General features: G+C 32.0%; 2 long non-coding RNA genes across 2 annotated transcripts; both read left to right on the top strand.

Moving 5' to 3' along the window:
* Window positions 1-823: 823 nt before the first annotated feature.
* Window positions 824-1,966, top strand: LOC141687320 (uncharacterized). Its single transcript, XR_012560986.1, has 2 exons — window positions 824-1,000; window positions 1,479-1,966. It is a non-coding gene; the product is annotated as an uncharacterized LOC141687320 (long non-coding RNA).
* A 5,652-nt stretch (window positions 1,967-7,618) lies between these two features.
* LOC141682501 (uncharacterized) lies at window positions 7,619-8,823 on the top strand. The gene is made up of 2 exons (XR_012559798.1): window positions 7,619-7,782; window positions 8,385-8,823. It is a non-coding gene; the product is annotated as an uncharacterized LOC141682501 (long non-coding RNA).
* The last annotated feature ends 4,776 nt before the right edge of the window (window positions 8,824-13,599 follow it).

Genomic DNA, 13,599 nt, shown 5'->3' on the forward strand with positions numbered 1-13,599 from the left:
TTAATTAAAGAATTTAATTACATTTCGATGGATATCAATAATTATCTCGAACATCTTGATGAGCAGCATTGGTGTCAGGGACGGAGCCAGGAAATGGAGTATTGGGTGGCGAAAATTGTTCCGGGATAGCTAATATATATTTTTAATTTATTATATATTATATAAATTAATAAATATTATTTTTAACAATTTTAATGTACAAAATATACTTAAATCTGTGTATTTAAATTCATAATTATTGTAAATATCATTAATATTAGTACTAAATTCATAAAATTTATATATTTTTGAGGGGGCGAAAATTGAAAATATTTTTTTTACTATTAAATATATAATTTTTTTCATATATTTTTATACTAATTTTATGATTATACCGGAGTTAGGGGTGGCGGCCGCACCTGCCGGCCACCCCCTGCATCCGTCCCTGATTGGTGTAAGGCTTATCTGAAGAAGAAATTATTGCAAGAATTAGGCAAGAAGCACAAGGTGATAACTAGAGGATAATCGTGTAAAAATCGAAAATGTTTCGAGCCAATAAGTTCAAAAATACTCGGGGAAAAAAATATTTTGGATGCAACACGATGGTGATTGCGATGATGAATTATTATGAACAAACAACATTGTTGACCAAAATAACCATATGAAAAATATTATAAGTTGTCTTTAATCTTCATGTAACAAGATTATATTTATTGAATATATTAAAATATATTTTATAAAATTTAAGCATTTTTATTCTTAAACAGAAGATAATTAATAAGTGATGGATTTAGCATTTAAACAAGTCCACTCCATATGCATTTAAACAAGTCCGGATGGGATATTTGATCCATTTAAACCCGTGCTGAAACATCATAACATCAGGGACCGAAAATTTGTTAAAAACGGCCCAGACCCAAAAAGAAAGTCCTGATTGATTTGTACTCATTCATATCACATCTACCCCACAATATCTGTTTCGGACCAATTCTTCTCCTTTCCGAGCGTCTCTGTGGTTAGGGTAACAGTCAGACCTCCCCTTCATCTTTGTTATTCTCTAGATTTTCTTTTCTATTATAATTATCAAGGGGTTTTATTATATAAATCTTGACAAAAAGATTTATGTGATTGTTTTTTTTTTAATATTTGGTCTTAACTGTTAGACAAAGATTTGCTGTTGTTGTTGTGGGTGTGATACGTAAACAGATCTTTGACATGGGTTTATGGTAGTAAAGATTTTGTGTTAAATTCTATTGTATAGTTGTTTAGTATATGCTTTATTTTGTATTTCTTTTATACAACTGAATTTTGCAATGTAGGGATGTTCAAAGGTGTTTATTGTATTTTTAGATTTATATTAATTTGTGTTTGCTTTATAATTTAGCTATGTTATTGTCCTTGCAGTCAGCAAGGCGCTGTTATACCCCATTATTAGTTTTATTTCTTCGTGATTTAGTGATACTTTAACCCTTATTGTTTCTTATTGTGTTCATCATCAGACTTTTGTATTCTGCATCAAGGCATATACTTTATAAGTTGTGAACTGAAGGTGCCATGGCATTAATTGTTGCAAAAAGGGTTGGGGCATTCCTTGGACGTGTTATAGATAGTTTGACAGCGCCGGCGGCAATTTCTGCTGCAGCTGTATTCCCGGTAGAATATGTTACTAATCTTAAGAGGAAGCATGAAATCCGACTTGCAGTGGGTCGAGTGCTAGAAAGAGAACGTGAGCGAGTCCTTGAAAGCCAACGTGATGTGGTGATGGAGCTAGCCCATGGAAAGGCTACTAATAATGAGTAGTGTCGTAGTTTAAGTTTAACTTATTAGATATCATGGTACTAGTTCTTAGTATCTTATAACTATCAGTAATGTTCTATCTTTTGTAATATGTATCTGAGGGTATAAACGCTGCTCTACTTTAATTGACGATGATGATCACCGTCTTCTTTGTTCTCTAAATAAATCTGTCCCCCCCAGTTTTATGTAACCACTAGGATCAGCTAATCTTTTTCTTTAATATATTAATTCTCCTTGTTACACACTTCATGTTGTGGTGATCCTTACTTCCAAGGGTTATGGATCGCGCAAGAAGTACTGCACATTTTCGAAGCCAGAGATTCACTGCTAGATGTTATTAATGTTGTCTTATTTACATTATTATCTTATTTTATTTTTGCCAAGTACCTTGGTAGCAGCTAGAACGAGAGTAAATTTCGCATCTTGTTATGAGATTACGTTTTCTAAGTAGGTTTTTAGCATTGTTGTTTATCAGTGTGTGATGCTTTACGGAAGAAATGGACATCAACAAGCAATCCTGCTTTTCCAAGCAAACAAAACTTCACTGAACCAAGAGAACAATCAAAATCACATCACTGTGTTATCCTGGTAGCCAGGCACATGAACCATTTGTAGGGGCTAAACATAGCAACAAAATAATAGCAAAACCCAAAATGTAAAATGCGAGACCATACCCATTAACATTTGCATCTACACATGTCTCTTCCTAGAGTGCTACAGTAATTTAACTAACATACATAACTGCCCTACTAATATCCCTTCAATTGTATGACATTCAGAATAATCATCAGACAATCCACCTGTCTTATCATTTCCTGTGAGCTTTTTGTGGACATTCTAAATACTATGACTCAGGGATCTGATTGTTGAAGTATAACAAATTCTTGATATCACACTAGTCAAGAGGATCTTGGATGGGGAGCTTGCCTATGCATTGTTGTTGCCAGTGACACGTCTACCCAAACCTGAGTAGAAGCAGCTGCTTGAGAATCACTCATCTGTTAGAGTAATTTATGGTTTACACTTTACAGTTCAGTGGGGTTGAGATGCAAACTGTTGATCCCTTCTCCCACATTTTCTGGCTCCTTTTGAGATTGTTGCTTTTGTGTCCCTGTGCTGCAAAAGGATGGGCTGCAGCTGGACTTTTTTTGCTACCACTTTACAGGAGAGAAGCTTACTGAAGACTGCTTCTCTACCAACCCTTGACTGAGGTCGAGGCTCAGGCTCACAACCTTAACTTGTCAAAGACCGAGATACAATATAGGCAAACTCTGCTTGATTGAAAATCTGGGTTTCTGGTGCTTTCCACTAAGTAACATCAGCAGAAACAACTGAATTTACATTAACTGTTTCGACACAGCCTAGAACTAAGGTAGATGTACCCATCTGAAATGAGTAATTATTTATAGGGCTCAAATCGGATTGAGCCTTTAAGTCCTGCTGCTTCTTTGGTGGGTTAGCAGTTAGCACTTGGCAGTTCTGGTCAAGAACTTTTTTAAGATTCGTGTGAGCTTGATCTACTATATTTGAATCAGGTTCAGCATACAGCTGACACTGTGCTTGAGGTTGAAGTAATAAATGCTGCTTCTTGGAAGAAGGTACAACAGGTGATCCAACTGTTTGGAGAGTGGCAGCCAAGGTATTGTTTTCATTACTATTATCAGCATTAGAATGTGGGAGTTAGTCATAATACATCTCATGCTGAGGTAGGGCATGGTTAAAGTAGCAACTACCTGCTTTGGAGATTGAACATAATTCACTCCAGACCCTTAATATAATTCTTGTCCTTCCATTGTGGGTCCAGCTCCCCTTCCGCTTCAAATTGGCTTCCCGAATCAATTGAGTGGTCATTTACAAGAGCATATTTCTCGGGAATTCATTGCCCGTTTAAAGTCATAGTCTGCTGTTGAGGTCGTGAGTCGTGACGGTAGGCCCTATTGAGGATGATGCCTGCCAGCTTGCTGAAAATGCTACTTCTGTTGTTGACGGGGTGGCTGATTTTCCATTTGATTGCTTAACACACTACCACCAACTTGTGGATTCTGGCCTGCCCCATGAGGTGGTATTTGATGCCTCTGGGAATGCTTTAAAAATGGGGTCAGTGGCGGAGAAAAAGTCTGTGGCTGAAACTGTGAAGAATCTTGCGGAGATGATAATGGTACAGGAAAAGAAAATAGCCAAAACAGGGGCTTCTGTGTCTTCAAGGAGGTGGAGTCCTCCTCCTCATGGATGGGTAAAAGTTAACACTGATGCTGCAACATTTGCAACAGCAGCAAATGTGGGAGTAGGAGCCATAATTCGGGATCACAATGGAAGCTTTGTTGGGGCCAGAACTCAGAAAATTGAGTCACATCTATACCCGAGAGAAGTGGAAGCTTTGGGTCTGAAGGAGGCGCTCTCGTGGACAAAGAATTTGGAATTCAGAAGGTGCATTTTTGAAACTGATGCAAAGGTATTAGTAGATGCAATTAAGGAAGTGCATATTTTCATACCATTGTACTAGACTACTAGTTTGTGTCGAGTTATTAAAAGACTTTGATAATCTGCTAGTTGAATTCGTGTATAGGTGTGCGAATGTAGTTGCCCATAAGCTAGATAGGGATACTCTTTCTACCTCAGGGGTTCAGGAGTGGTTATGTAATGTACTCAGTTTTATCCATGATGTATTATCAATCGATTTGATTTAATGAAAAGCAAGTACATTAATGTCAAAAAAAAACTTACTGTATTATATTATCCCAAAAAAATCTTTTAATTTTAGCCAATGAAGTATTACAAAGACAAATATCTACAAATATATTTTCTCAATATTTTTAAAAATCACTATATAGTTATATTATACTTATGTAAATGAGAAGACGAGGGCAATGAAGTGATACCTCTCATTTTATTTTTTTAATTTTCTCAGTATTTTGAATTAATAATATCAAAAACTAAAATGACATTCTATTCTTTTAAACATATTATCATCATTAGTAATATTCTCCAAAAATTTCGACATCTTCGATTAAGATTTTTAAAATCGACTTACCATCATCATATTCTCCTAAAACTTCTACTTTCTATTTAAATAAATTTAGCATCTTAATATTCTTTTAATTTTTTTAAAAACCAATTCTTCTCATTCTCCTAAAATCATTTACTATATTATATTTTCCTAAAAATTTTCTTATAATTTTTAGCCTATGAAATATTACAAAGAAAAGTATCTATAAATATTTTATCATCGTTCGTCATATTATCCTAAGATTTCTAAAACACATTCCATTAAATTTTTTGAAATCAACTTGTCATCATAGTATTCTTCTAAAAATTCTCCTTTCTTTTTCAATCAACTTATCATCTTGATATTCTTCTAAATTTCTTTCTAATACAATTTCTTATCTTACTCCAAAAATCAACTTACTAGATTATATATTTTTCTAAAAAAAATTCTTTAAATATTCTTTAAATAACTATATCACTATATTATATTATCTTTATTATCTATATAAAGGAAAACCCCGGGGGCTCTACAATCAATTCAATCGTATTTATCTTTTTTTCTAGAACACCTAAATTTTGATTCAAAAAATTAAAATTTTCTTATTTAGCTCCTATATTTTAGAAAATAAAATTCAAGTTCATATAGAAAGTAGATATAAAAAAAAATCCAAATTTTATATAGAATATAAAAGTTTCCTATTTAGGTTCTATATTTTAGAAAATAAAATTCAAATTCACATAAAAGTAAAAATAAAATCCAAGTTCATATAAAAGTAAAATTTTATCAAAATTTTATTCTATCAAGAATAAAGTTTTATTAAGATCCTATATATATGGAAATATATAGGTTCAAAAAAAGTTTCTATTGGTCGATTAACGATTCTTCCAAAAATTATATATACAGATATATATATATAGGTTTTAAAAGAATTATTTTGGTCGATTATTCCAATAATTTTATTAATTATTTGTTTTCTTTGTTTTGCGGGTACAAGAAATACTTCTGTTTTTAAGTCATAATGGACTTACATACAGAGACATAAATATGTTTATTACCTATATGGATGTTATGGCGCAATAACTCAATTTGGAAATTAGTTAAAAACTCTGTTGATATATCTTAAAGCATGTGATTTATGATAAATTAGGTGTAAAATAACATCTACAAGTTTGAAAATTTGGATATGACTTCATGTCAAACATCAATATGCTACTCAATCCTTATGCTTAAACACACAACTAAATCTATTCATTATTTGCAAGTCTTCTTCGTATAACTCATCTACACTTCTGCACTAACGAAAGAGCCTGCACTTTATCTTAATCTTATTCTTATATTTTTGTTATTTTGCATTGTTTTGGATTTTATTTAATAAATATTAATATTTTATTATATGTATGAAGGAGATATAATGAAAAAGTATGAAGTTATTTTCTATTTCGAATATGTTAATATCCACTTATGTTTCTTTTCTATCTTGAATATGTTAAGATCAACTTATTTTTCTTTTGTATCTCGAATAAATTATAACAAGTTTCAATTATTATAAGTTTTTTCCCTTTCGAATATGTTTGTAGCAATTTATTTTTCTTCTCTATTTGGAATAAGTTAAATAAGTTGAAAATCTGATTTTTAATATTTATTTCCCAATTAGAGGCGAAGTTTGATAAAGTGAAATTTCGTAATTTACTTTTTTGACTCAGATTTTGAGCTGATTCGGCTGGACTTTAAATTCAAGAACACTTCCGAATCAAATTTTTTCTCAAAAACTTTTCGTGGGCTGTTTAATCGTCAGAATCGGATTTTTAGAACTTCATATATAACCCAAACAGTGTAAACTACGCAAATGGCTCATAAAATCCGAATTTAAATCCAATTAAACTTCATATATTATTTTTTAAACAAATAAACTATAACAACTATATATAAATAAAAATTCTTAGAAAATGTATGACATTTCAACAATCCACTGCATGCAAAAAACCGGGAAGGACTCATGACCATAAGAGTTAAAAAGGGCTGATAGACGACGGGAGAACGACTCAAACTAAATTTTATTAAATTATGATATATTTTTTTATTAGTATTATGTTTGGCGGGAGGCGGATCAAATTAATTTTTATTTAAATTATAATATTTTTTATTAATATTATATTTGACGAGTAGACGGCTCAAACAAAATCTTATCTAAATTTAAATATTTTTTTATTAGTATTGTGTTTGACCGGAGAGCGGCTCAAAATAAATTTTATCTAAATTATTAAATTGATTGATATTAGAATTATCTAATTAGTCTTTTATTTATTTCAATAAGTCTTGGGCTAACAAAATATCATAATTATTACAATAATTATCAACTTAAGAAGACGTGATATAAATTGACATAATGAAAAAATATGTATAACAGGTGTCGGCCTAACAAAGTATGACAAAAAATGGACAATAATTATGAATAATTTAATTTTTTTATTATAGTTCATCTTTTTTTACACAATCTTCATATGAAATTTTTTAAAAATATTTGTCTAGGCCGTTGCGCAACACGTCTTTGTCGACTATTACTTATATAAAGTAGAAGATTAGGTGCAGTAAACATGTTTAACGAGAGAACGGTTTTTTAAATATTTTGTTTTTTTATATTTAAATTATTATTTATAATATTAAAATGAACAAGATGAAGATAATAAATAAAATAAATGAAACATATTTTAAAAAGTCTGATGCGAAGGCGATTAATAAACTAGTTATTAAAAGTAAGAAAGATAAAAAAAAATGTCGGTTATCCTGCAAAAGTTATTTATTTACTATTTATATTTATTATTGATCGATAATTAATAAAATTATGTATGATAAATACTGTGCCTTTTGATATTCGGGTTTAAAAGGCCCACATATATCGATTAGAATTCTCAGTCCCCAAATCACCTCTCTCTCTCTGTATCTCTCTCTCTCGCTGTCTCTCTCCCTCTCCCTCTCTCTCTCTTCTATCGCAGACCCTGTAATTGTCGACCGACCATCCGGTAAACCTCCTTTGTTACCTTTTTTCATCATCTTATTTACATTGTTATCATTATTTCTTATTTGATTTTTTCTGTTGGGGTCTATAACTGTGAAAAAAATTAATCGTTTTGTGCTGATACTTAACCTGTGGATTACACTATTGGCTTTGATTTGTATATTAAGTTTTAATTTTAAACAATTAAATATGTTTTTTATTGTGAATTTTGACCTGTTGAATTGCAGCTAAAGGGATTTAAACAGCATATAGTTTTGTGATTTTTTTATGTACAGATTCTATGTTTAATATGCAGGTGTTCTAATTCTAATTTATTAATTGTTTTATTATTTAGTAAACTTTAATTGTGCTAAAATCGATTACGTTGTTGTATGCTTTATGTAATTTAGGATTAATATAATATATGTAGGGGAGTAGATTATCTAGGGATGTTCTATGGTCTAATACAAATGAAAATTAGTGTTAGTTGAACATGCCTTTGCTTTTCTTGAAAACACCTCTGGGACTTTCTGTTCTGCCATATATGCTGTTTGGAGCCTTATTTGTTAAAAGTGTGCCACAAAGGGCCAACACCCCGGGCCTAAAATATTGGTATTGGACTTGCAGCAAACACCGGGTAGTTGGAGCAGAAATGGCATCTAGAATCTCAATTGGCGAAATAAAAGAAATCATAAAGGTATCACTGGGAGGAGCTGGCGTGTTTGCATTAGGTACTTATCTTTTGCCGGATTTAAGAAGTGAGTGGTACAAGGAGTTTCAAGCCAGAGAGTATGAAATTGAGGCCGAGAAAGCCATATCCGCATACAGGGCGGCGCACAAGGCGAAAGGCCAGAATTAGAATCACAATTTAGCTGTGTTAATTCATGTTGTGTTTTATAATTATCATAGTTAAGCAGTGGACCTCTGTGCCGGTGTGATAAGAGGTGAAAGTACTGAATTTGCTTAGTGCAGTATAATATATCTGCTGCTTCTTTTATCAAAAAAATGTATCTGCTACTGCTACTGCTGTCTTTGAATAAAACTTGTCTCAGATGTTAAAACTGCATTACTATCAACAGAACAAGTGCAAATCACTAGTTATATATTAACTTGTGTTTGTTGTGTACAGAATAAAATGTTACTTCTACTATTTTTTTGATGTTTTTACAGATTCCATTCGTGATCACTAGTTTCTGTCAAATGTTATTGCCAGCCTTTTTCTCCGGCTTAGCACTGTAATTGTTTTTTTTTTGCCCTTATTTATGCAATCAGTTTATCTAGTGACGTTCCAAGGTGTCTATTGTGTTGGTAGAGTTATATTAACTTGTGTTTGGTTTATTCTTTAGGTATGTTTGGTTTATTTGCGCTTTAGTGATACTTTAACCCTTGTTGTTTCATATTGTGTTCATCATCAGACTTTTGTATTCTGCATCAAGGCATATGCTTTATAAGCTGTGAAGGTGCCATTACAATACTAGCCGGCAGGCAGTGCAAAAAGGGTTGGGACCTTCCTTGGATGTGTTATAGATAGCCTAATGATGCAATCAAATATTCTTACATAACTGATTGTCTGATTGTATAATGCAAAAGACCCAAAGACGACAATACATGTATTTAACTATCATCTTGCTACTTCTTTCTCAATTTCCCCAAGTCGCCAGACTTTTTACTCCCGGGTCCTTGAAAGATTTATGATGCTCGATTAAAGCAACTTTCAACGTAGAACAAATAGGCCACCAGATTTGGAATAATCTCGTCCTAGGAAACTAGATCACCCCGCCAATGGCATGGACATAGGTTTTCTCTAATTTTGAGTATGAAAATAATTGGATTTTTATGACAAATATGGCTTATCTAAGAAATTATTCTCGGGATGAGCGAGGGTGTAATTCAAGGGTCTGGGACAACGGATTATAAACTATTAAACTCTTAACCACCTGGAAATAATTAGAATTATAAACTAAAATGACCTATAGAAAGCGTAGAGCCTGACAGACCTTTGGTCCTCTATCAGAAATCAGAATGCACCAGAAAGCCAGCATCAATTGTTATGTACATCTCAACGGACTTAAGAAAGCCATTAAAGCATTCTCAATCCCTGAACTACCCGAACTTAAATGAGTCTGGGCATATTTCAAGTTATCAACTAGTTTTGGTTTTCTGCCTCTTGTAGATACATGCATAGAGCAAGCATTGTTTCTCTACTGCTGACAAAAGATAATCCATTATACTTGCTCCGTCTTTCAAACTCTTATTGATGCGGCATTTTGGTTGGTTCTTTTTATTGCATCACTTGTTAACAGATCAAATTTCCGTTTTCAAATCCGGTGAATTGCCTCAAATTGAATGAAAAGGAGTAACCCCACCTCTACCATAAGTCCATCACTAGGAAACGTAGCACGTAATTACATGCAAATATGCAATCAAAACATATCAAATCTACTGAGGATTTCACGGAGCATTTGTGTCATTGAAGACATTCATTTGTACCTCTAACAGGTTTATCGGTGTCTTGAGCTTTAATTTGTATCTTTTATGGGTGGGTTTTTGGTGACATAATTTTTGGCCTTTTAGAAAGTAGTGGGGCAATTTGTTTTGACTTATTTGTCTCTGACTAAAGATTTTTTTTGGTTAGATTTTATTTATTTTTTCTTTCCTTTTTTAATGATTTATCAACATGATTTTTATTATTTTAATATATTTTTCCTTTATTTCACTTGTTTTTATTTTCATGATGTTGGAAAAAATTTTAATGGATATTTCTCTTATCAAACAGTTAAAGTACAATCATTTATCCAGCAATCACCGATCTGAAATTTTTTCAGAATATACTAGTATTATTCTTAGTTTATGTATAGAATGTATTTTTATAGGGCGCTCTTTTTTCCCGTTTGAGTTTTTTTCTCGTATAGTTTTAATCTTGCGGAGTTTTAATGAGGTTTTTTCTAAGTTATTTTTTCATACATTTATTTAAAGATGATGTTATCTAAGTTTCCGCGAGTACTTGTTTATTTTTCGGTCAGATGATATATTTTTAATAAATGAAAGAAACTCTGTTTTTCGGATTGACAACTGTATCTCTCCGATTTGTAATCTTGAGATTGATATCAATGGAATTTTATCCTGACAAAAAAATGTATAATACTATATAAAAGAGCAAATCACTGGGAAATACTTTTAAGTGCCTCAGCTGTAAATCTTGGTGACATTACGTACAAGTTGAAGCTCTCTTCATTGTCTGATTGTCAGGTTAAGTTAATTCACATTTTCTTAGGGGAGCGCTGGTATGGTAGAGGAAGTCAGAGTCAAGCATGATTCATGAGCCTAGCAAGTTCATAGCAATACATAGAAGTATTATAGGCATCTGCTTATAACAAGCTCTCCAGCACATCATCATTTTACAATTTAAAACCCATAAGCAACCTTTATCTGCTGATTTAGTTTCTATCAGTAAGTAATAGTTTCGGCTCTATTCAATATCAGGTATGCAGCGTTCTTATAATAGGGAATTGGGCTGAGATTAACTGGGAAATCGTTGATTAATTGGGTTAATTAATTGGAGTTATTTAATTTAATAAATAATAAATTTAATTGTATGTAAACATCATCAAATTATTAAAAGATTTTTTTAAAAAATACTATAAACCACTACTCCATATTACATTTACGAAATAAATCGGGTATCATTGATCCAAACTTATTGTGAACATTAGGGGTTCGGTGAATAATTTAATCAATAAATTTATAACTAGTACCAAATATAATAGTTAAAATATTATTTAATTTCTTAATTATTTTCAATTTATTTATAAATTTTAAATTACTTTAGCTTTAACTGATTAATTTCATCTTACCCGACTTTGACCGGCTAATTCCGCCTTGACAAATTTTTTAAAAAATCGCTTGATGACCCGCACTTTTAGAATATCATGTGAATGTAATTTTTAAGATTCCGCATGGAACTTTTAGGATAACAAACTCTTTTAATTATTATATATTATTAAAAACGAATTAGTTTATTTTTCGATTTCTAATAAAATTTGTAATATATATGTTCTATATCGTAAAGGTGTCTTTCCAAAACTTTAACTTATAACTAATTTTTCTTGTCACGTTATTGTGATGCATTTTTGTAAATGAATATTTGTAAAAAAACTATAAACATTATCGTACATGAATAATTTTATGTTTAATTTATTTTTTAAAACTATTAAAAGTAAGAAAGAACATATTAGAAAAAATATCGACTATCCTACAAAAGTTTACTATTTATTTATTATTTATATTTACTAGTTTAAATTCCGTGCGATGCACGGGTTAGTTAATATTCAAATAGTTTTAAAATTTTGTTTATCTAGTCATATAATAATTTTAATATATATGTATATATATATATTAAAATTACGAGTTGCATTTATAATAAACAAAGTAAGAGAAGGTAGACTGCGATTAAAACAAAATAGAAACAGACTACTAGTAACAATTAAACAGAGACAATTAAAGAAGAACACACTACTAAGAAAATAGAACTGTTTGTTGTTTATTCACTTCAATACAAAATACAAGCATAGACCTACAATATATATATATATATATATATATATATAGAATTGAAACTAAGTGGGTGCTAAAAATACTCCACTACAGCACTTATTCTCAACATTCTAAACAAACCTACACACTAATCATGTGCATAAAATTAGGAACAAACTTATCCAAGTACAACTAGAATTGACTTGGTAAACAACTCCTACTTTGAATAGAAAACTAATAATGAAATAATAAGTTGCACTAATTATTTTTAATACTCCCCCTTAGTGCAAGCTTACGATCAACAACTCCAAGTGAGCTCCTGTGATATTCAAACTTTGGCTTTCCCAGAGGCTTTGTAAAAATATCAGCCACTTGCTCATTAGTTGATACATTCTCCACTTCAACTTCATGTTCAAGCACCGTCTCTCGTATGTAATGGTAACGAACTTCAATGTGCTTTGTTCGTCCATGAAAAACTGGATTTGCAGTAAGTTTGATAGCACTTTCATTATCGCACTTAAGCTGCACAACATAATTAAATTCACCAAGCATACTCCTTATCGATCTTTTTAGCCAAACACATTCCTGCGCTGCCATGCTTGCTGCCACATACTCCGCTTCTGTGCTCGACAAAGCAACAATTGGTTGTTTCTTACTACACCAGGACACCATTGCCGAACCAATACTAAAACAATATCCACCGGTTGAATGCCTGTCTTCGATGTTTCCTGCCCAATCTGCGTCTGTGTACCCGACTAGTTTAATCTTTTCACACCTTCTATACATCAAACCATAATCCAGAGTCTCTTTAATATATCGCAGAATCCTTCTGGCTACATCCCAATGTTTATAAGTTGGACGCTGCATAAACTGTGATACCACACTAACCGAGTAACAAAGTTCAGGCCTTGTGATAGTTAAATAAATTAAACTATCCACGAGTTGTCGAAATGGTGTTGCGTCATTCAGTGGATCTCCCTCGCTGCTTGTCAATTTGAGACCCTGCTCCATTGGAATAGCTTTTTCTTTGGACTCCTTCATGTTGAAACGTCGCAGCAGATCTTTGGCATAGGCCCTTTGAGAGATAAAATAACCATCAGCTGCCTTTTCTACTTCAAGACCAAGAAATCGACTAGCTTCTCCCAGATTCTTCAGTTCAAAATGCAAACGCAATAATAACTCATTAATCAACATAGTTACCTCATCTCCATTATTTCCCGTGACAATCATATCATCCACATATAGTAGGACAATCAAGTGAACATTTGATTCTATTTTAATGAATAAACTAGAATCTGCTTCAGAAACT

This window comes from Apium graveolens, chromosome 9 (genome assembly GCF_009905375.1).
Source record: "Apium graveolens cultivar Ventura chromosome 9, ASM990537v1, whole genome shotgun sequence".
Classification (NCBI taxonomy): Eukaryota; Viridiplantae; Streptophyta; class Magnoliopsida; order Apiales; family Apiaceae; genus Apium; species Apium graveolens.